The following is a 25,980-nucleotide window of genomic DNA, read 5'->3' as shown; positions in this document are numbered from 1 at the left end:
GAAAGGTAACAGGCTGAGAAAGATGCCATGATAGTTTTAAAATAATCAAAATTTTTGTGAAGCAAAAGAAAAGAATAAACAAATTTGTTATAAATTGCATCTTAGAATTACAGAATCACAGAAGTAGAAAGAGTGTGGCAATTCTCCTATTGTAGCTTTCAGGCTGCCAAAAGTCTGTGGATTTCTTTCTCCGTATCTTTGGAAAAGTTTATCTGGCCTTTACTAGATTGCTTTCACTGATCCAGAGCTTTTGTGATTTTACTATAAAGATTTTATTTTCAAACAGCTCTCCTTATTATAAATTTCCTCTTTACAGAGATCTGAAACTGGTCTTCCTGTAACATCTGGTCATTGGTTCTCTTCTGGAGGAATAGTTCTAACCATTTTTGTTTTGGGTCACGGATGGCTTTGTGAGATTGATGAAAGTTATAGACCCACATCTTAGAAAAATGCATTCCGAGGCTCATTCATGGAGTTCAGGTTAAAGCATCCCTGCTAGAGGGATAGGGGGGATAAAGCCTTTTCTACATGATGATTCTTCAGAATCGTGAACCAGCATCTTAAATCAGCCTCACTAGTTTCTTCAATTCCTTCTTTCCTTCCTTTCTTCCTCTCTCTGTCCCTTCATTCTCTTTTTTGGAACAAGCATATTCTAAGCACTTATTCTGTGCCAGTCACAGTGTTAGCTATTGGGGGCACAAAATGACTAAGACACTATTCCTGTCCTTGGGGAGCTCAACAGCTTAAAAGAGGAGAAAGATCTGCAAACAGATGAGTGAAGTCAGGGAAGTGACATTTGGATTGAGCATGGCTTGGGGTTGAATTTAATCAAAATTGAAACCCCAGCTTTGTCACCCATGAGTTGTATCCCCTTGGGAAACACACTCTCTTGGGAACTCATTTTGCTCATATATAAAATAGGTACTTGCTATGTGATATTACTGTTACTACTTTCACTTGCCAGACAACAAATCTGGATTTAATTATTTGTAGAATTTTGTAAGGGGGGTAGCAGAATGATTTTATTTTATCATATTCACTTTTATTTTAGGGCAAACCAGTCTGCATGGGAATCCGATGGATAAGCTGGACCAGGGAGAGACAGATGGGACAGAGACTAGATAGAAGACGTGCAGTTGGAGAACTGAGAATGGTGAGGACTTGACCGAAGGCAGGGGTAGTAGGGATGGAGAGTCATCAGGGGATATTTTTGAAGTATAAACTGCAGGACTTGGTGGTTAGTTGACAGGGAGAAGGCAAAGTTAAATATGACTCACAAATCTCTACCTTGGGAGACTGATTGGGTGGTGATTTAATTAAATTAGGTGATAATTATAGTAGAAGAAGCAATGAGAGATGATAATCAGTTGACATGTTAAACATCAGGTGACTTTCAGGTCCTTTGGGCGTTGGAAATACAGGTCTGAAATTTGGCACAGAAGCCTCCACTGGAAATAACAGATTTGGAATTTTGTCCTTGGTAGCCAGTCATGAGAGTGGATGGGTTCATATGAGAAGGCACGTAGGGCATGAAGAAATTAAAGACAAACAAGGAGAGAACTCAGGGGAACACTGGCATTTAGAGGGAGCAGGAAGAGGAAGGGGAGGAAGAGTTATTGAAGGCAGTAGACAGTAGGAAGTTAGAGAAGTAGGAGAACTCAGGGGCATTAAAAAAAAACTATCATTCTTAACAAAAATTTGGATGCCCAATAAGCCCCAGGCATTCTGCTAATTGTTAGTTTCCCCATATAGAAAGCCCATTGCCCAATGTCTTCCTTTCCTATTGCTCTATGGCCACCCCCACAACAAGCCAAGCCCCACCTGTGCCTGGATGTGTTTCTGTGCTTTGTCGTGTGCTGCTGGGCTAGATGTCTGTGGCTGCGCCAGCGCCACACCATTTTAAGTGCTCAGTAATAAACCTTGCAGATATTCTCTCCCTCTATTCCAAGGAAAATATGAGTTGTTGTCATATTTCAGGTGGACAAAGCTGTTGGCACATTTTCAGTCCTATAGGTACGTGCTGAATATGTGTACTGATTGAGAAACCCTTTCTCTGTGAAGCCACTTCTAAAACAAAACTAGAGAGTTAACATACCATATGGTGCACTTTCTCTCTTTCCTCTTTGGATCTGCATAAATCACATTCTCTTAGACAGTGATTCCCAAACCTGGCTGGGTATCAGAATCACCTGGGGAACTTCTAAAAAATGTAAATTCCAGAGCCCCGTCCCAGATGTACTGAACTGGGTAGGATGGGGCATTCGGGGCCATGGAATAGGCATGTGAAATGAAATATTCCTTAGATGATTGTGATGTGTTCAGTCCATGGACAGCCATTTGGGAATCCTTGATTAGAATTAGAAACTTCTGAGAACATTGATTAAAGACATTTTCAGTGATTTTGAGTATTATTTTGCAATTATCTTTCAGAAAGCAATTTATTCATCTTACTGTTTTTCTTCTTGTTATAAACGATAAGTGTTTCTATAAAAATTACAAATATTGTATATTTCCTTCCTCCCCAAATCATGTTATTTTCCACAGCATGGAATTATTTCTTTGGCTTTCCAGATATTACCCTATTGCTGATAGGAATTGGCACAGCTTGTGCGAGTGCCAGTAGCAGCCAATTATATCCTAAATGATCTGCATTGGCATGAACAGGGTTGGGAGAATGCATTCTGCTTGGGTGAGATGAAATTTTATTTCAATAAACTGTGCTTGCATAAGATTTGACCACAAACAAAATTACATTGCTGTATGAACTGAAGCAGGGGTGGCATCAAAGTATTAAACAACCAAGATAGCATGAATATCCAAATGGTATTTTTAGCTATGTTACAGTTACAGCGTATTATAATAACCATGTTGCAAATAGGGCTCCATTTTTTTATTCCAAATTCACTACATTCTAATTTTACCAAAGTTGATATCTTTTTCTACAAAAATAATGTGTACATAAATCCCTTAAATAAGTACGTAACATATTGATTTACATTTTAGGTTAAATAAATCAAAATCATTTGGTATTTATTGTGAAAGCGATTTGCACCTTCAAGGTCCATTTTCAGATTTTCTGAGTTAAAGTTAGTTTACAACCTTAGGACTACAATGTTTTCAAGAGCCTAAGTCATTAAAATGATCACTAACTGAAAAAAAATTTCAGTGGCTTGTAACGTGTAAGGTGTGCCAAAAACATTATTACCACTACATTAAGTGATAATTTCATAGTTAAAATTAAAACTATCTACACTAATACAGTATGCAGCTATTGAAATATGATTAAAAAACTATGTAGAGACAAGGAAATATTTATAACCATGTGAAAAGAATAAGGCACAGTCTTAAAATATGACTGCAGGTCTTCCAATAAAGTCCAGTGGAAATGATTACCTTCTATTTGGGGGATTAAGTTTTCATCCTGCTATCATATTGCCTTTTCAATAAAAATTCCTGGGTAATAAATCTGAACAATGGCTAAAGTTCAATGTTTATCCAGTAATTCAACAATTCTATCTTTCATTAAACAAAAATCAGTAATAGTCACTTGACTAATGTTTCTGTTATGCAATAACTCTTCAGAATACATTTATTTCCTGTCTTAGAAACAAGGGCCATATTTAAAATGTTAAAAAATCAGTGAGTCAGAAGAGACAGTGAACAAGCAGAACGGACTCAGCCACACTCGAGCATAGAGGCTCCATGTCCACTCTGGATGCAAGTGACAACCTCCTTCAGGAAACAGGCTGGAGGAAGCCCCGATTTTGGGGGCATCAGCATGGTTTGATGGATAACCCCTTTGGTTTGCAAAGAAAAGGCATAGGTTCTGGTTCCAACTTTGCCAAATAACCCTGCTGAGGCTTATTTTCTAGATCAATAAAAATAAACTATTAAAGAATGAGATAATACATTTGGGAACATGCTTGAAATTTTAGGGTGCAACAGAATCCATAAGATTTTATCAGCCATTAATGAAATGTTAACATATTTTATATATTTACTTGTATATTATAGACACAATAGGCATTCTTGTTTCTCTCACTTATCTCACTTAAGTCCAGTAACTGAACTCTGACTTTAAATAATGCAGATTTCATATGATATAAACTGATTCAATCAGAAATCTGTCCTGGTGAATTATGAATGATGATTGAAACTGCCAAATATATAGAAAGTTGTCTTCTTTAATTATAAAAGCCGTATTTGTGTTCAGTGATATGAGAAATGTGTCACCCGTGTGCTCACAAGTTTCAGCGTTAAGGCACAACTTCCTATGTTAAACCCTTCCAGGGTTGATTATAACTTTCTGAACATTTACAAATAGTGATGCTATTTTAGTAATTGTATGGCATTTTGCTGTTTTTTCTCATCTCTAATTCATTTTTTTTTCTTCAATGTTCTCTCCCCTATGATGTCATAGTGGCATTTTGGTTGGTCTCCTGGTCTGTTTGCCCTCCACTATGACATTTCATCGGCATGTCAATTATAGATTTTCTGGGTTTTTGTACACAGATGGAACAGTTTTATACTCCTAAAACTCATAAAACCTTCACACTTTTGATTTACTTTGCAAGTACTTAAAAAGCACCATAAAGTTATGTTGTTTAAGTGAGTGGTTGGAAGTTCCAGCAAAGCCTTCATAAAAATTTTTTGCACTCTAACTTTACATGCTACAGAAATTCTGAACTTAATTTTAGAAAAGTTATTTAAACAAATGCTCAGGAGCTCATACAATTCTATCAGTGTCAACATTTAAAAAGTACTTGAAAGTCATCACGGGATAACAATATATCTATATAGTATGTATAATTACATATCTAGGTGTCTAGATGTATACCTAGGAATAGTACTGGGGACAGAAGTGACAGTTGTAGTAGTAAAGACAATTCTGAATACCTTATAGAGACTGAGGACCAAGACAGAACTTGTTTGTCCAAAAAGTTTGCATCAAATCTTGCCCTAAGCATTTAATCACCAAAAAACATTATTGTCCTAAAAACCCCGTAACTTAAGAAGTAGTTATGTCAATTACAAGCCTTGTCTATTACTTAGGGCAAATACATGTTTTGTATCCTAAAGGGCCTCTTCTCACAAGAATTACTTCATTTTTCTAACATTGAAACAGTATGATATTAAGGTAGACTCCTGTTATATCACTTATCTTAATACAAATATACACACAGTGCATATTTTCATATGTTCTTTACAGAGTAGCAACCCATTTTGTATACATGCATACACACCATAGTAATACAGTTACAATCACATAGTATTATCTTCGGTGATCCCTCTTTTCAAGGAAATGATTGAAATGCTTACATGAACTCTGAGAGATTTTCTACCCTCCTCACCCTCCCTTTTTCTTTTAGGCAAAGTAAGGATTTATTAATCAACAATACATTCTCAGGAGGGAGAGTGGTCCGGCTCAAGGGAGCAACAGCACCCACTTTCCCCCTTCAGAGGTTTGTCTCTGGCAGAAAATGTCACACTACCTACATCAAAAATAATTATACATAGTGGGGAGAGTATAGCTCAGTGGCAGAGTGCATGCTTAGAATGCAGGAGGTCCTGAGTTCAATCCCCAGTACCTACATTTTAAAAAATAAGTAAATAAACCTAATTACCTGCCCCTCCCCACCAAAAACCAAAAAACAGACAGACAAAAATCCTTCAGTGGCTCCCTGTGGTCTCCACATAATAACAAAGTTTCTTAAAACAAAAAAAAATTAGACACATATAAACACACACACACAACAAACATCACATCTGCATCTTCCTCTCTGTTCTCTTGGATATTTTCATCTGCTAGGCTTGAGGTAACTGATGTTTTTGTATTAACATTTTATCTGTGCCCTCTGCCATCTTTCATGGTTCCCAAATCAGGAACCGCTTTACTTCCTACTATTTTCCTGTACACATTCTTCATTGTGGTTCAACCAATTTCCATTATGTTCGAAACAAGCAAAAACCAAGACAACAATGGTTCCACCTTCTTTATTTTGCTCTGCAGACTTAGCTACAAGTTACAAGGTGTTGGGCAAGCCGGCCTCTCTGGGCATCAGCTTCTCTCCCGTAAAACAACTGCTTAACGACCTCAGCTGATTGTGAAATGCTGTGTTTTACCCCACAGAGCCCTTACTCTTGGGAACCTGTCCCAGGCACTATATAAAAATGGAGTTACTGCACCCTCAGATTTTCATTGTCTCCATTTGAACTTTTTCTATCTTAAACTGCTTTGCATCCTGTTTCCCAAACTCTGATGCTAATTTCTTTGCTTCCTGAGTATTGAGTTGGTTCCATTTACGGCTTTGCCTCATCTCTTCAACCAGAAATGTTTACGTGCTCCTTTAGCTCTAACTCTGATTTCCTCCAAGTGATTCCCTCACTTCTTGTTTCTTTGCTGTGGTCTCTAAGACTAAAATCTTTGTCTTGGCCACATACCTGGTCTTGGACCTTGCACCTTTGGCAGAAGCACATGGGGCTGATGCCTTTGCCAGGTTTACCCTGCCAGGAGTGGGAACTTTGCATTAGGAGCCTACGTTTCTCTTGCCCACAAATTTTTCTGCTTCTTAAAGAAATGCTGCCTATCCTTTGAGGCTCAGTTCAACTCCTAAAAATTCTATGAAAATATTCTACCTTTACTGTATCAGCTACCATTGATCTTTTTAATTTTGGACTCTTACAGTACTCACCTATATCACATCTGGCATTAGATTACAGAATACTTTTTTTTCTTTTTTTTAGTAATCTTAGAGGTCATTTAGTCAAATTACAGCAGACAACATTCCACTCTTATTCCTCACCAAGCCTTAGTTGGGATAATTCTCCTACTTGGGAAAATAGTCATTCTGTTTGTAGGAATAATGCAAATATCTCAGATACAATTTTCTTCTCTGGACATACTGGCTCTGGGATATTTCCCATGAATGTGTATCAACTTTTTTTTTTTAATGTAAAATGCATGCACAGGAGAGAGAAAAATTCTATTCAGGACATGCCAGCTTGTTAGATTTAGGTAAAGAACACAGCATGGAGGATTCAGAATAAGGGAGGAGGTAATAATGTCTAGTGGCAGGATGGATGGTGGGAATCTTGCCTGAGGTCTCCCAGTGGAGGAAAGGGGATGTGAAAACTGATCACTTACTCTTCAGAGGGTGAAACTTCTACATGGACAGAGCTCTTTTCCTATTAAATACTTGATGATACACAAGTGGGTTAAAGATAGCTCCTGTGTGTTGGCCCCTATACTGGTTACTTCTTTGCAGCAGGTGAGAGCTGTTAGTTCAAAGCCCACTGATGCCAAACTTACATTTTTACATATCTAACCGTTTAAAATATAGCCCAAATAAACAGATTTTTAGCCATTTAGAGCCAGTTGCTTTGCATACATCACAAAACTGCACTCAACATCTGCTAGCCATAAATAAGACAAACCTTGTAGCTGTATAAGACCCCAAACCACGGCTGTCCTTTGGAGCCCTCTGACCAGAGACTCCCCACTTTGCCACTGGGCAACCTTACGCGGACACGTGAATCCCCTCTCCAGTTTCCTTCTCCCTCAGGAATTCTCTGGCTCTCTTCTTTTTCTGGGTGGTGAAGCCACTGTCTGTGGAAGGTCTCCTGCTGTGAGGGACTGCCTCTCTCATGCAAGCTTGTCCCAGCGCGGCTGGATGAAACTTGTCATGTGATAGTATCATCTCGTGGTCCTGGCTTTTTCTTGATCGGCCCTGAAATCCTCAAACTCACTACAGATGGATATGGCAAACGTGAAAGCAGTACCAAAGTTAGTCTCCTTTCCGCCTCAGACCTCTAGTCACCCTCCCCGAAGAGAAATACTCTCAGTTGTAAGAAACAGCCAGAAACATCCCAGGTGCATGCGTGCATAGATACGTTGCACAGCTCTGCTAGGGCTGCGGTAACAAAATATCACGGACTGGGTGGTTTAAACAACAGAAACTAATTTTCTCACAGTTCTGGAGGCTGGAGCCTGAGATTAAGGTGGTCAGCAGGCGTGGTTTCTCCTGAGGCCTCTCTCCTTGGCTGCCACATGGCCTCACACGGTCTTTCCTCCGTGCTTTCGAATCCCTGACATCTCCCTGTATGTCCTAATTGCCTCGTCTTACAGGAACAGCAGCTGGATTGAATTAGGATCTACCCTGATGGCCTCATTTTTACTTAATTATCTCTTGAAAGACCCTATCTCTAAATAGTCATACAGCATAAGGTACTAGAGTTTGGGGCTTCAACATATGAATTTCAGCCCACAACACGCACACAGACACACACAAAAACACACACTGTCTTTTGCTTTTTTCGTTTACTATATATTGACAGTCTTTTCCTATCAACAAACAGGGCTACATCTACCTCATTGTTTTAACAGCTGCATAGTATTTCATTTTCTGAGTAGATAGGATATTTTATTTTCCACGATCCAGCGGTTGAACAATTTGGTTGCTTCCATTTTTTATTTCTTTTACAAACAATACTACTATAATATCTTCATAATTGTGCTTTCTTTTACAAGTGGAGAGATAACCATAAGATAAATTTTTCGAATGGAGACTCAGTCCAGAGGTGTGTGAATTTTCATTTGGATGGATATTGCTAATTGCTCCATAAACAGAGAGTACCAGTTTACACTCCTATCAAGTATGTGTGAAATCCCCCAGACCTTTGCCCTAATTCTGTTTTCATCTCCGTTAACTGAGTCATTGAAAATCATATCTTGATACAACTGTAACTTGACTTTCATTGAGAGTGGGGATTGAACATCTTTTCGTGTTCAAGGCTGTTTTAATTTCTTATAAACTGCCTTTTTAAATCCCTTATCCACTTTTTCTCATTGGATTTCTGGCTTTTTCCTTAGTGATTTATTTGTCAGAATCCTACATAAAAGAAAAGAATGAGCCTTTTGTAATATGTCATTTTATAGGAGACAAGGTTGCAAATAGCACTGGAACTCTTGGGTCTTCTTGAGCTCTTTTCCAGGCAGATGGTTTCCAGAGTGAAAGCATCTTAGTCTGGTAATGCAGGCACAGATAGGAAGCAAATTTTCATCCCCATACCTTACAATCTCTTGTTATGACTAGCATAATGCCATAAAGCTGGGGAAATTCACACATTGAACCCATTTTGTGGATTCCATGTCAGGCACTTTCCAGAACTTTGGTTTTCCTACTAACCACATGGTAATTGAACTTGGTGCAAAATTACAAATTAAAAAATTTAGCTCATAACATGTTTTTCCCTAAAAATTAAAATTTCAATCAGTGAATCTGCCTGGGAAGTGGAAACATCACTCATGCTGATGGGATAAAAATTTATGGAATATATCTCTAAACCTTAGTGATCTGTTCACTTACTTAAAAGGACCACACTCCTTCTCATCACTGGCCATTGGTCATAGAACATTTTTCCTACCTGGCATCTTCTCTTCCTTTGTTTTCCAGTTTAAATGCCCTTTCCTGAGAGAAAGCTTGCCTGACACTTAATCCCCTAGCCTGACATAGATGGATCCCACTAGACCTGAGTACTCTGTCCTTCCCTTATTAGCACTGAACAGAATTGGTAGTTATATATCTATTTGTTTAGCACAATGTCCAATACATATTAGAAACTCAATACAGAGTTGAATATAGAAAATATAAATTCCTTTGGTTTCAAACATTGTACAGTTTCCTGAAATGTCGAATTCCAAAGAAGCCATAGATATTTCTTTATCTTATAATTCATGAGGTTGCTATAAACACCTTGCAACCAAAACACACATGTCTGGACAAAACTCGACTTTCCCTATTCATTTCCATCCATATTCTTGGGAGACAAGTTACCTGATACATCCCTGACTCTCGTCCTGTTGACTCCATAGCAGCCCTTCTCCATTTTGAACCCTCCACAAGTCTTACCTTATAACTGAGAAGTGAAGAAAGTGTGAGAGAAGGCAATTAATACGGCCAGATCTCTGCTCCAGTGTGTAGGTACTGGTTAAATGTCTTTCTTATTTTTACTACAACAGACTTTATGACTGCAATAAAGATGTGAGTGGTTTCTTCAAAGATAAACATCTGAAAGAGAGAGGTGGGTTACATTCTAATAGCCTGTGGCTGCTGTCAGAAATAATTTAATGCTCAGTGCTTTGTTGGCTGACCCAAGTCTTTTGAAGAAGTGAAGCCTGCTACTTACACCACCATGGCTGCCCAGAATCCACTCATTTATGTGAGGTGCTCTGTAGTGCTGCTCAATGAAGGCAAGAAGCCTGAACTTGGTAATTGAGAATGAATGTCAAGTAGTGTCAAGGCGCCTCAATTCATAAGGCTGATAACTCCTTCTGTGATTGCATTTCCATTTTTACAGCTGCTTCAGTGGCCAAGTTTGCAGCCTTGTTTGGCAAAGTATATACATTACAGGACTCTCGGCACTGCCTGAGAAGAAGCTAGTAGTTTTTATTCACTTTTAAGGGTTGTGGAATTTTCCAACGATTATAAAGTTCAATTTTATAAAGAGATAGAAAGATGAGAGAATCTTTTTAGAAGACAAGACATAAAGAAAAGCAATCTTTGCTGCTAGTCTGGCAATCACACATGTTAAAAAAAACTTTTGACATTGGCAATATATTTCTTTGAGAAGAAGAAACTTCCTTAAATGAGATGAAAATACACAAAAGATTAAAAAATGGTGAAGGATGGATTCAATTTCTAAAATGTTTTGGAACTATAGTCGTTTAAGTTGAATATTATCCAGGTTACCCTCAGCATACAGTCTAGCCCTTCTTTCTGTAAAGATCTAGAGAATAAGTATTTGAGGCTTTGCGGGCCAGATGGTGCCTCTAGCAACAACTCTGCCCTGGCTTCTCGCAGAACAGCCATCGACAATATGGGAATGCATGAGCACAGCTGTGTCCCAATAAATCTTTATTTAAGGACACTGAAACTAGAATTTTCAAATCATTTTATATGTCATGAATATTATTTTTCTTTTGATTCTTTTTAACTATTTAAAAATGGAAAAAAAAAACATTCTTAGCTTGCATGTCATACAGTTAATAGGTGGCTGGCTGGCTTTAGCTCAAGCTTGTAGTTTGCTGATCCTAGGTTGAAACACGGTGGGTGCCCCTGTCTGTGCCTGAGCCCCTTCTAAATAACAGTTATGTCTCATGGACGAGCCACCTACATGGGCAGGAACTAAATTATACTTAGCAGAGTCTTTAGCCGCACTTCATGCCAGAGTCTCTGAGCTTTGTTCAACATGCAGTGATGCCTGTTTTTACCAACAATTTGCTCCACACACAGAAAACTGTCTGAGCAAAGTTAATAGATGAATTGTCTCAGAGACTCCTCCATCTTCCCCCCCCCCCCCAAAACAATGCCTTTGGTTCTCCTGGACTGATCTGAAAATCAGAGTGAAGCAGACACCACTGTGATACAAAGAATGCTGCAACTGAATAAAGATGTTTCCAGTTACTCTGAAGCCAGAGTAGCTTCTTAAAGAGAGGAAATGCTGAAGGTTGGAGAGTTTGTATATCTGCAAAACGGAAATTTAGTTTAATATCGTGTGGTTTGTTTGTACCTAGTGCTCTCTTTTCTCCTGAATCACGTAAAATCAATTAGCAGAGCTTCTCTTGTATTGGAAGCTTTTAAAAAGAGATTTTGGTTGTAAATGACATATTAGGGAGAGTCTGGGGTTTTGTTTTTGTTTTTAGGGGTTTTTTTTTTTGCTTTTTTATTTTCTTATTCCAAAAATTGTCTTGGTTGGCAGAAAATATGGAAATCAACTGAAAAAATAAATTGATTATTTGCCTTTTTCCTGAGAGTAGAAGCCTGAGTCTTAACTCTAGAGGTTGTGAAATTAAAAGCGAAACAAACCAAAAGACCCAAAAATGTTGGAGTTATTTTTCACAAAGTTAATCTGGGGCCCCGCCTGATGAGACTGGAGCCGCTTTAAAGGGGTCCCGTTTTAAACCCTTCATTTGGTGCTGACTGCTTACCAAAGGGAGGTAATGACGAGAATCAAATTCACTGAACCGGGAGACTGACTTCTGGTTTGTCTAAGAAAGGGAATTAAAACACAAAGCGAATGCAAAATTGGCTCTGATACTCAAGAGCAAATATGACTTTTGCATACTGAATTCTAATAGTTTAAGGAAGCAGCTTCAGACAAGAGATGTTTAATAATTCAGAAAATAACACTAAGAGTCAGCATAAAAACTTTTAGTTTTATTGTGCTACTATTCTTATATCCTAGAACGCAGTGACAAGAGTCTTATTTGCTTTCATGGTACTTAATGTGCTTTAGGAGGCCCAGATAAAACCACGCCAAGGATTTAGATAAAAGTTGCAGGCATTTATTTACATATTTTCCAATCACAGAGTCAGCTTACTGTCTAGATTTTTCTCAGTAACAAATATCCTGGTAATTGAGGGGGTCTTTGGTTTTTCCTCGGATGTCAGCCATTGTCCAGGTGTCTGAGACTACTTAGCATTTCTATGCCACTTTAGAGATGCTTTCAGACTTTGGGTGGCTAACAAGCTGTTTTGTGCAACACTAAGAATCTTAATCTGATCAAATGGTGGTGCTGAAAAGCTCCCTTGGTTTTTTAATATGATGATCTAATGCTAGGAAATTGCAGTCTCTTGTTACTATACATAGATCAAGACATTCCACTCTGGACAGGGACTGTCACCTCTGCAGTCCTATTTTCCTGCTGAAGATCAGAGGATCTTGGGGACACAGGAGCAAGTTTAAATGTCTTTATTTTGCCCACAAGTATTCCTTCCTCCCACTCCCACCCTGAACACATTTGAGTCCAAAGCACAGCCTTCATTGAAAAATGGGTAGTTTATGCCATTTTCATTATAAATCACATATCATTCCTTGGGTAACGAAATAATTCCTTAGCAATGACATGAGCTAGACTCATTTTTAACTGTTGTTTTGTTTATAAGCTTTCCATTCACCTCAACCTTTTTATATTCTTTTTTCTCAGCCTTTAGATGTTGGGACCAGTACACATTGCTCACAGTGGGTCTCCATAGTCTCTATTATTTTTTAAATTAAAGCACTTCCTTTTTTTGCTTTTGTTTTCTGTTTTTTTTGAGGGGGCGCTGGTAATTAGGTTTATTTACTTATTTATTCTAGTGGAGGTACTGGGGATTGAACCCAGGATCTTGTCCATGCTAAGCATGCGCTCTACATTGAGCTATACCCTACCCCGCTTGAGCCTTTATATTCTTGATTAGAAAATGTTCATGAGTCTTCTGCACCTCACACAGCTCAGGTGAAAGGCCCAGTCCCTGAAGCACTTCCAGCTTTGTGAGCTGAATGGTTGCTCTGCCTGTGCCTTCTGGCCATTTTCAGTGTCATCACACATTCTTATTTTCATGTAGAATCCCTGCTTCTGGCCATTGGAAAAACTGCTTTACTCTATCCATTATCTGGTTGATAAATACAATACTATATTTTACCACAATAGCTTTAGGTTAGTCAAGTTCTAGAGAGCCTATTAAGTTGGATCATGGTCATAATAATGTCAACCTTCCTGAAAACCAGCTTACCTGAGAGCAGCTAGTCTGTCCTAAATGAAACAAGTCAAATTCAGAGGTTACATTGACTGAGTAAGCTAGTAACTGGCTCCTTTCTTTCGTCAAAGTTTATTCTCTCTTTCAATCATGTACTAGATTTTTTGGTGATTTGAAAAATTTTTCACTTGTCATGTACAAAAGGCAATTTTTTTTTCCTTAAAATGGAACTTAAACTTAGCATTTCTAAGAAATTAAATGTTGGGGTTTTTTGGCTTTTTTTTTTTCCCCTTTTATTTTATCATTTAGATGGTTTGGAAATTTTTTTAGACCCTCATATGCTTAGTATTTAAATGTAAGATTTCTCTTTTGGCCTCCCAAATATTACAGTATAACACTGATACAGTTAATGTGAAATAAACATCTCAGTTTTGGCATGGGTTCAATTATATACATAGGCCTTGGGCATCAAAGACAGGTTTTCTTTCTTTTCCTTTTCTTTGAGTTTTTGGGTTTTGTTTTTTTTATGTATTGTTTTTGCTATTACAAAGAGAAAGAGAACTTAAGTAAAAATTGGAGGTTGCTGCAGCTGTTAAAAGCTCTCTGAAGCCCACTGAGAGGGAACAGAGCTGTTGAATAATGCAGACAAGATAATGAATAGCAGACAAATGATCCCAGAGGCTCCCCGCTGGGTAAAGGGAGTGTATACTTAGAGGCTAGATTTATTACCCTAACATCTTTTCTGGTGACCTCCAATTTATTGGAAATACCTGAGACATTTATAAACTCTGAGTTCTTCTCCTTCAACCAAAGCCAAACGTGTTCATCGTTTCTACCTCTGCTTCTTGAAGTCACACAGCAAAGTTGCAAAACTGGAGACTTCTTCTCTGAAAGGAAAAAACTGAGATTTCACTCATGCAAACAGAAAAGCACCAGAAATACAACCTGGTGGTCGATTTGTTAACTGAAGTACAAATGTGGCTCCCTCGACTAAAGGGAAGCATCCCAGATAGAAGGTTATCTTGTTAACTAGAAATTGCCGGTAAAGTTTAAACTCTGAGTAACTGGATTTAATAAAGCAGCACTTTAGAGGTATGCTTCATGCCCAGCCAAATTTAGGCCATTTTTCTAATGAAGGCAAAATTGTAGGATACATAGTACTGTGGGATTATAAACTACGTTCTTTTTAAAATGAACATTCTTAAAAACAGCTCTTGATGCTGAACTTTTTCTTTAAATGCAATTCATCAGTTTTTATTTGTACACTCTCACAGTCAAATTCAGTGAGAACTTCAATTTGGGATCAAAGAAATTATTCCATAAAGGAAGAACTGAATAGTTTCCAAAGCCATGAGTAAAACAGTTTTGTGATTCTTTGAAATAGCCTAACGAGTTCCTAAGATACCTGGTCCAGTTTTCCCCTTACCTCCACATTGCTGGTTTCTCAATTGCTTCTTAGGAAAAACAAACAACAAAATCCTACCTAACTGTAAACCTCAGTTGTCCTGACCTATTTACCTTATTGAGATTTTAGATCTTAGCATATGCTAATTATGTCAGTATGTTAATTTAAGATAGTAAAATTTTGTATAGCTTTGTTGCTTGAAAGGTACTAGCCTAAGTGTTTATTCTTATTTGTATCTATGATTTCAGACGTATTTAGAAAAAAGTTTGGGAATTTTTAAGTTAATGTTAAGTGACAATATTTAAATAATCAAAAGTCTCTTTTTTTGGGGTATTTGTATATATGAATAAATGAAATGGAAAGGTTTTAGTTTTCAAAAGGGGTTAAATTGAATGAGATTAAATGTGAACTTGGAATAGTTGCAAGTTTTTCCCATCCTCCTGAGAAATAGTAGAAAGAAGAAAATCAAGGTGGGGTCTTGCAGAGGCTGGTGGAGGGGGTGGGATTCTTAATAACAACTAGGTGAATTAAGCTTAGTATAGCTGAGATAAGGTGTGTTCCATCATAGTGTGGTATGGCATAAGTGGTATAAATGGCTTAAGTAAGTCTAGGACTTTAAATGTCCAACAGTATCACAAATAACTAAGGCCATGCCTATATAATGAATCCATTTTTCCTTTCTTCTTTTTGCCTTTGTTTTGACTTCTGTAATGATTCAATTCTGAGTTCTTGACCAGTTGATGTCTATTTGAATCATATTAATGAACTGATTGCACTGACTACTTGCTAATGTCACAAAGAGGACCACAGTAATTTTTAAAATTTTTAAAAATGTTTAATTGAAGTATAGTTTATTTACAATGTTTCAGGTGTACAGCAAAGTGATTCAGTTATATATATATATATATTCTTTTTCAGATTCTTTTCCCTTATAGAGTACTACAAGATATTGAATATAGTTCCCTGTGCTGTACAGTAGGTCCTTGTTGACAAATATCATATGATATCACTTATATATGGAATCTAAAAAAAATGATACAAATGAATTTATTGACAAAACAGAAATAGACTCATAGACATAGAAAATAAACTTATGGTTACCAAAGGGGAAAGGGGGAGAGGGATAAATTTGGAATTTGGGATTAACAGATACACACTACTATATATAAAATAGGTAAACACAATGACTTTTGAACAGTCAAACTAACAATGCACATAAATCCAATCACAGACTTGAGCAGCAAATTGCATGAACAGATATAATTAAGCTTGCAGAAGTATATTATGCATACTGTATATATTTCTATTAAGTACAGTGGTAAAATATAATAAAACTAATGAAATATATGTGCTCAAGCTTATAAAATTACAATTCATTCATTCATTCATCCTTCAATGATATTTTAGCATCTACTACAAGCAGCCATGTTTATAATGACAGAAACTCTATGGTGAACAAGATCTATAAGATCCTATATTTTAGAGGGAGAAGAGGACAATGAATATGTATGTGTTAAATGGACCTATCACATATTAAAGTGACAATATTTTTTGATGTATTGGGTTAAAACTATATTGATAAACTTAATTTTATTTTAAAATTTTAAAAAATGTGACCAGAACACTTAAAATTACAAGTGATGCTCACATTTGTGGTGTCCAGTATTTTCTACTGAGCAGGGCTGATTTAGACACCCTTCCTTCTACTCACCCAAGTAACCAGATAACTACCCCTCCACCGTACTGGCAGAAGACAATACATTCTGTGAAGAGCTTGAACTGGAAAAGCTCTGGACTTCGAAGCATCAAGGCCAACTATGGGCAGGAATGAGGTGCTGTATTGAAAACAGAGGGATTGAGATAAATTTGACGCATGAAACAATAACACTGCTTAATCTGCTTCTCATGCTAGGTCTATGAATACTGGCATGCAGATATATACCTCAATGCAGAATGCTGAAGAATTATTTTCTGAGGAAACAGATTTGACCAAAGTGGCATATAATGATATTTGGGAGTGCTCGAATCTATCCAAATCCTGATCACTAGACAGTGAAACCCATCGATTGAAAAGCCCCACCCAAGCATGCAGAGGTCACAACTAGCATTTTAAAGCCTCAGTCTGGACAGTAAGAGTAAGACAGAAAGCCTCAAATGTGACATCCAGAGACAAAAATAAAAGAAAATAAATAAAAGAGAATCATAGGGCATAGAAAAAAATGCCTAGGAGAAAAAGAAATTCATAATTATTTCCCTCAGAGTAAGAAAGTATATATCTCTTCCATAAAACAAGAACAGGAGGTTGTAAAAGGAAAGCATTCTGCTAATAAGCATATTAAACATTTTAAATTAAAAATAGGATAGAAGAGATTAAAAGTTCAAAGAACAATTTGAAGATAAAGCTGAGGAAATATTCTAGGTAGAACAAAGAGATTAGGAAAAAAATAGATCATCTTTCCATGTGGTCCAATATTCAAATAATTTTCAAGAACTTCTTGAAAGAACAGAGAAAAGAGATCAGATAAAAATTATCAGAGAAATACATTTTTAAATTCCCAGAACTGAAGAATGCAAGTGCAGGCTGAAGTCTACTGAAGATTCAGCTCAGTAAATGAAAGCAGTGTGACCTATCATACCTCCAGGCACAGGACTGTGAAATTTCAGTACACTGGAGAAGGAGAAGATTCTGAACACTTTTGAACATTAGCAGACAAAAACACCTCATGAAGGTCAATAATTGGAATGGCATTACATTTTACAACTGCAACATTGAAAACCAGAAGACAGTAGAGGAATGTCTGCAACATTCTGAGGAAAAAAACAATTTCCAGTTTAGATTTCTATACCCAGAAAAACTGTCATATAGAAGGTTGCAGATATTTAATGTCCCGCCTTATTTATTTTTATACATCCAAATCTGTGGGATGTCAATAGACAATACCTAAAGACTGAAATATTAGAAGAAAGAGTTAAAGAAACTGAGCTGATTATCACTGAGAAAGGCTACCTGCTACTGTGGTCCATACATGTCACTTCCTGGGGCCCAGAGTAATGAAATGAAGAGGGATGAAGACTGAATCTGAAAGAGCAAAGAGAAAAAGGTATCCATGCAGCATAGAAGGTTCCAGAGAACAATGGGAAAGATCATAAAGAAAAGGAAAAGGAAATGTTAAAATAATCAGAGATCTTAATCCTAGAGAACAAAATGATTTACAATAATTCCAGAATATGAAGTTTCTAAACTAGAAAATAGCTGTTTTACATGGACTTTAAAAAACCCTGGAATATAATGAAATGAGTTTTAAATCTATAGATTAGATAGCCTGACAATCTATACATCAACAAGTCACATTAAACACTTGAATGTTTCCTTGGAAAGGTTCTGGGCCTTTTCTCATGATATTGATAAATTTCTCTGAAGGTCATTTAAACCTTTCTCTTTTTAAAAACAAGAAGGATATACCAACTCTTCTGCAGTTAAAAAAAATTTTTTTTCAACGCATAGCCAGATTGAAAGCCACATTCCTTTTTAAGGCATTTTAATATCATTAGAGGTTGCACTGGTTTTCTATTGTTATGTAATAAACTACCACAAACTTAGTGCCTCAAGAGAACACATATACATTAAGTCACAGTTTCCACAGGTCAGAAGTCTGGGCATGGCTTAACTTGGCCCTCTGTTTAAGGTCTCACAAGACAGCAATCAAGACTTCAGATGGGCTATGTTCTCATTTGGAGGCTCACGGGGGAAAATCTGCTTCAAAGCCCATTCCTTTGCTGTGACTGAAGCCTCCAGCATTTCGCTAGCTGTCAGCTGGAGGCTGCTTTCAGATCCTAGAGGCTGACTAAAGTTTCTTGCCACGTGGGCTTCCTCAGTGTGACTGCTTACTTCATTGATCCAGGAAGAAGAATTCCTCAGCTCAGTCTGCTAACACGCAGTCTTACGTGATGTCACACAATCATAGCCGTCGGTCGTAGCATCACCATGGCTATACTCTATTTGTTATAAGCAAGCCACAGGTCCTGCTCACACCAGGGGAGGGGCTTACGCAAAGATACGACAGCAGGGAGTGGGACAGCAGTGGGGGCCTCCTCAGGTCTGTCTGCTACAGAAATGTATAAAAAATACAGGAAAAGTTAACATTTGCAAAACCTCGGTGTACCAATGTGGTGTTTAACATAATAGTTTCTCTACATTTAGACTAAACATTTTAAAGTTTAAAAGTAGTTCGACAAAACAGCTTGTAACTCTGCTTTGCTCTGTTTTCATCATCTCTTTGACTTGCAGTGTAATGGAACCCAGCTCAGGGGTCATGCATGGTGTGCACCTTACTTCCCACGGCTAGCACCATGCTCGACTCATAAAAGCTGATCAATGAATGATTGATAATCGAATGAATTCCCTAAAATGTTTCAAACATCAATTACCTATTCACAAATTCTACTCCAGCTTTACACCGTCAGGACCTAGCATGTAGTCAATGATTTTCCCTGTTCACTCAGGTACAGAATAACAATAAAAACTAAAATTTATTGAGTCCTTACTCTGTCCCAGGCACTGGTCAAAGAGCTATGTATGTTGTAACAATTTAGTTCTGACAACCACTGTTAAGGAGGCAATTATGTATTTAAAGAATGGTGAGCTCCTCTAAAAATTCTACAGTGATAAGTTTTGCAGTCAGCAAAGCTAAGATTTAAGCCTAATATTTATCCTCTTACAACTTCCTTATCATGACCAACTCACTCATTTTTTCCTTCCCAGGGTAATATTTACCTAAGCAAGCACTAACCTTAACATCAAAACATCTTTTCTCCTTTGACCTCAGGTGTTCAACAGGTCTTTGCCCTTTGCACAGAAAGTAGCCGTTCATATTTAAACCAGGAATGATAATTTTTATGCAGATCTTAAAATGTATTTATAAATAATCATGCATTCAAACATATTAAGTCATTTAGGACTATAATTAGTCATTGTCAAGTCCTGGCAAACAGCAGGATTCTAATTGGAAAGCAGTGTTTGCCCTACTTGTGCCTCAATGAAACTTTCAGAGAAGGGCAGCATGTGCTTCTTAATCTGTTTTTCTAACAGCCAGTAGCAAATCAATGAAGATGAGGCTGGCGGGTATGATAAATTAATATGCACACTGACAACTTATAACCGCACAATTGCTTAGGGAATTACTATGCAACTATATCCAAGTAATTATATGTTTTAAATGATTTATCTCAATTTGTTCACAATACACCCCTAAAATGGAAATAAAAAGGGAGAAAATGCAAATAGCATGTTATACCAACTTTATGTGGAACTTGTTAGGAGGTTGCCCTTTTAATGAAGAATTTAATGAATTAAGAGGTTTGTTATGAATAAGCATTCTTACTACTTGTTAAGTATTTGTCACCACAGACCTGTCATAGTCATTCTAATTATGATTAATACCTTATCTTGAATTCCATCTTCATTCACATTTCAGTAACAAATGTAACTTCTATTATGTGATCAAGGTTCATGAAAACAGGATGATTTGCCTCTGACCTTATATTTTATTCATTTTTACATTCATATTTAACAGATATCTCTGAGAGTTAACCTTATGAATCTTTTAATTTTTAAAGTGCATTTTATCTTTGACATGCTTTTCCACCCTTTATACTGCTTCAAATCATGGTTATGTACTCAAGATAAATGAAATATCCTAACATTTTGATTATTCTCATATATATCTAGAAACTGCTACTTTGAGACATTGTTTAAAAATCTTTCTTGTCTGCGATGGAAAGAGCTCCTTTAATTCTCTCAAGCATTGCTAATGTTCTCAGTATAGAAGACACAGGTTTATGAATTTTGAAGAATCATGTGTCAAAATTTTCAGATTTTTCATTGTAGTCTATGTATAAATTGTGGCAAATATGGAGGTTTTTGTTGTTGGGGTTCTTTTCAGGGGTACAATGCAATCCACAATTCATATTATATTATATGTCATGTATCTCTTCCTTTATAGTTCGTTCTTTTCTTCCTTTATGTCTGTTCCCCTTTTATGCTTACTTTTCTCCCTTTTCTTCTGTTTTATCCTATTTCTGTCCTTGTCTTATTTCGTCTTCTTTTAATTTTTCTCCACCTTCATTTTTTTCCCTTCTCTGCATCTTCCTCTGTCCCTTTCTCTACAGACATATTCTCACCATTTCCACCCTCCTCTTTGTCCTGTTTCCCCCTCGTCCTTTCCTTTTTAGCCCCAGTTCACTTCCCTCAAGAGAGTTCATACTCACCACCTTCATTAAAGGCTATAAGCCATCTTTGCATTCAATTTTTGTGGTTTTAAGAATCCTCGATTATCCACACTACCAGCTGTTAAAAGCTCTGAGAGGAAATAAAAATAATAACATTACTTATTTTTCTACCTTTTTATTGGATTAAAAGAATCTCTACGAGAGCATAGAGTGTTACATTAACTAATAAGCTCACTGGAGTCACCATGAAAATTAAGCCAATTAATTTTTGGCAATAGTAATAACAATAATAGTAACAATGAACAAGAAGAAAATCAGATCATCTATCAAACATGAAGTGTGCTCTCCTAAGGGCTGGGCATCACGGAGGGGCAGCTTCTTTAGCAGGAAGAAGCTCTCGGGTCCCCAGAGCCGCTGGGTCCTTCTCAATCTCTGCTGTTGATGAAGAAACTCCACACACACATCATCAAGGCATTTGTAGTAAGCCAGGTAGCATGAGCGAAGTGTATGCAAATCGGAGAAATGAACCCTCTCCTGAGGTCTTCCAAATCACTCAATTCTTGAAGCAATTAGCAGATAGTCTATTTCCCCTTAAACTAGACGCATTTACATTTTCTTCATCATCTGAAGCATGTCTTCACACATTTCAGGTTCTCTATTATAAGCAGAGATAAGTACTATGCACTTATTGTTGAATCCAGCGGAATAAAGTCAAACACTCGTGGTATGCAATATTCTAATGTTATAAAGATCTGATGAGTTTTTCCTTGAAAAAATACTGCAAAACAGACTACATTTTAATTACGTTTTCTCAGAGGTGTCTGGGGGAAGGCAGGTCATGTGTTTAAGAGTGTTTAATGTACTTAAAAATTATATCTTCTAGCAGTCTCCAGTACTGATTTAATAGGTCTGATCTTTTGAAATGAATCCTATATCATATTTATGATGATGTTTTATTCGAGAATGAGGCTATATCTAATGAGAGGCAATTCCTTTGATGAGAGTGACAATTACATCACTTGAACTAACACATCAATAGCTATCTCTTCTTATGGACAATAAATTCATTGCTTTGGAAATAAACTTAATACTGCAATCTTAGGTTTTTTGGTTATCATTCATGATAAGCCAGATATAACTTAAGTGTATTCATAATCATGCAGAATGAAGAGGAAACAGAAAATCAAATGCCAGAAATAAATCAGGACTTTGCATTCACCATAATTTTCAACTTCCCTAAATCCCAAATCTTTCCTCTAAATAAAGAGAACTAGTAAATATGGAGACTTTACTGTGTGGCAGACTGTGCTACAATTGATTTGTTGTTTTATTTTAATCAATTTTTAAAATTTCTTCTACAAATCCTCTGTAGAAAGAGCTTGTAAGGACCGAAATGGCCAAGGTGCCAAAGATGAGGAAATCTGGCCAAGTCCTATGTGCTTTATGATCTTCTGGTAAGTTTTACAAAAAAATCTGATTTAAAGCTGGGTATTCTAGATCTTTAAATTCTAATAACTGAAAGACTTAAAAAGGTAACTCTTTTGTTGAGGAAAAGGATAATAAGAAGCATAATTCACAGCTCTAGCTTTGCTAAGGTGACATACAATTCAAAGTCACCGCACTTGGTAAAATATGTATTAGTCAATAAATAATGCTGAGACCACTGCCCAGGCAACGGTAAACAAAAACCCCCAAATCCTTGCCTGAGTTCTAACATCATGAGGAATTCTAGGCGAGCGTGTTGAATCACAACAAAAATATGCTCTGAATCACGACAAAAGTATACTCTTCCTAGCTCTTACGTATTTTGATTTGAGAAATAAAGTTTCAAATTGTCTTTTTTAATCTCTATGAAGAATATTAATAAAACTGCAGAGAACATTAAGTGCAAGACAGATGTTAGCTTATCTAAATACAAACCTTATTTGTAGACTTTGCTCATCCACCTGCTTATTTCGCAGTCAGTGCAAATGTATACTTTGGCAAATTACATTCAGTCTATAAACTTACCAAAGAAAATGAAATGAAAAGATTTTACTGGCTCGATGTCCTGCACACCTTGACACAACACTATTACAGAGAGGTGTGATTTGCTTACCTGTGATTGGGGCTTTCATAATGAAAGCTTTGGGTCACTTTTCATTTTCTGCAGAACCTGCAGAAGCACTTAGTGAAATTTCTGACATTATAGAAATGAAAGGAGCTAGCTTTCTGAGACATGTGCCTACAGGAGGACAATCACTGATACTGAGAAAAGATGTTCAAAGGTTGACCTGCTGTAAAAATCAGATTTTCAAGGCATGAGGCAAGCAGAAGGCCCTTATCTCATTTAGAAATACCCTGAGAATGAACACTGAGCGAGGACTTACAGTAAATGATAAGTTCAGTTGCCATATAGTAACTTCAGGTAATGCTCCACAGGGCAGAACTTATCCAGCCAAGCCCTTCCCAAAACTGGTTTAATGATCTCTGATTCATCATAAAGAGCCTCGTAAAGGATCAACTGATTGTTCCATCACTTGATTTTTGATGTTACGTGTAGGTTGCAAGAAAAAAATGACTTTTTTGGAACAAGATTGCCTCAGAACTAGAAAAACTTGCCACCAGAAAAAAAGCAGCCAGGTTAAACAGGACCTTTTCAATTACTTTACTATAACTGAGATTTATTTGGGGTCTACCTTTGGTTTTCTTGTTTTTTTTTTTTTTCTTTTTTAGATTCAGTTTCTTTTTTTTAACTGAAGTATAGTCGGTTTACAATGCTGTGTTAATTTCTGGTGTAAGCATAGTGATTCAGTTATACATATATATTCCTTTTCATATTCTTTCTCATTATAGGCTATTACAAGGTATCGAATGTAGTTCCCTGTGCTACACAGTAGGACCTTGCTGTTTATCTATTTTATATATAGTAATGTGTATTTACAAATCTCAAACTCCCAATTTATGGGATCTACCTTCGATTTCATGAGTTCAAATTAGCTCTGTGCTTTAAAACCATTTGATCTGAGAAAGAGAGGCTTAATTAACATTTAATGTGCTTCAGAGTGTTTAAACATGATGGATAATTTGGACACATAGTGCTGAAGTTATAGATGCAAAGCACCTCACAACAAGCTGATCCCCAGAATAAGCACATAGGTGCAGAGTAGATGGGCGTGATTAGAGGCTGTAAGTGTAAATGCTGCTATTGCTAATAAGTAAACACCTAAGTATTCCATGCTCAAACGCCTTTGCTGGGAGGATATTTAGCTTGATTGACATCACACTGGACTGGTACCAGACTGGTACCATACTGGAATCTATATTCATTCTAGGAAACATGTATTTATCAAAGTTCATAGCCCTATCCTCAAGTAGTCTACACTCTTATAACATACACCAAAACTTTCAGAATTATTCTACCGATACAACTAATAACAACTGAGCCAAATTCAAGATTTCTTTGTAATTATTTTCATCCTTAGAACATGTTTTACTAAAGATTTTCAGCCAGAATTCCATGTATAAAAATTGCTTGAATTAATTGTTTTTTCTGATTGGTTATGTTATCAATTTTACGTACAGTCAAATTCTGTTTCTTTGCAATGTTAGTGATTTCTTATTTTAAAAAATCTTTTTCAATTTAATTTGATTTTTAAATGATGTGTAAACCATTTACATAGGTGAAAACTCAAAATCATATAAACAGGTATACTCAAGAACTCTTTCTCTTACCTACTCATTCTACTCCATTCCCACTTATCACCTATAAGAAATCATTTCCATTAGTTTTTCTTTTATACTTTGCTTCTTTTTTAAAACTAGAAAAATAAATTGCCCATTCATTTTACACAAAATGTAGCAAAATAAATATATAGTTTTAACTCCTTTTTTTAACCTTATCTGGGAATTAATATATCTAAGAATATTCATATCAGTTCATAAATATCTTGTTTATTCTTTTTTCACTGCTAGCCACAGACTCTTTTTATGATAACTAAATACTGTTTAAAAAAATGTTTACAAAAATATTCTCTGGGATTAACCTGCCTGGGTTTAAAGCCTGCCACTACTCTTCTCAAGTTGTTTATTCTTTCTAAGCTTTTCTTTTTCTTTTTTCCCTACTGATACTCCAAATTTCCTTCTTTGATCTGTTTTTTTCTCTGTTTAGAGAACTTCTTGAGAACTTTCTTTGAGTATAGGCTTCCAGGTTGATAGTTCTTTCCTTTTGGCACATAAAAATGTTCCATTATTTTCTTCTCATCCATGGTTTCTGATAGGAAATAAGCTGTGATTCTAACCACCCCCTCCCTGTAGGTATAATGTGCTCCTTCTCTGGCTGCTTTCAAAAAAAGTTTTTTTTTGATCTTTAGTTTTTTGAAAGTTTAATTGTAAAACATCTTGGCATGGATTTCTTTGGCTTTATCCTGTTTGACATTCACTTAAATTCTTGAATCTGTAGGTTTACATCGCTTGCAAAATTTGTGAAGTTTTTCAGCTATTATTTCTTCAGGAACTTTTTCAGCCCTTCCCTCTTTCCCCTCTTCTTCTAGAACTCTGATGACATGATCCTAGTTCTTTTTATTTCAGTCCCACAGATTTCTAGGGTTATGTTTTTTTCCCTCCCCCCACCCCCCTGTCTGTTTTCTCTCTGTTCTTCAGGCCAGTTTTGATTGTTCTATCTTTCTGTCCACTGACTTTTTCCCCCTCTGTCCCTCCAATCTGCTATTGAGCCCATCCACTGAGCTTTTTATTTCAGTTATTGTAATTTCTTTTCTAAAATTTCCGTTTGGTTGTTCTTTGTATCCTCTATTTCTTTGCTGGAGCTTTCTGTTTCCCATTTGTTTCAAG

This window comes from Camelus ferus, chromosome 4 (genome assembly GCF_009834535.1).
Source record: "Camelus ferus isolate YT-003-E chromosome 4, BCGSAC_Cfer_1.0, whole genome shotgun sequence".
Taxonomy (NCBI): Eukaryota; Metazoa; Chordata; class Mammalia; order Artiodactyla; family Camelidae; genus Camelus; species Camelus ferus.
The sequence above is the reverse complement of the archived record's forward strand: the minus strand, read 5'-3'. Positions refer to the sequence as shown.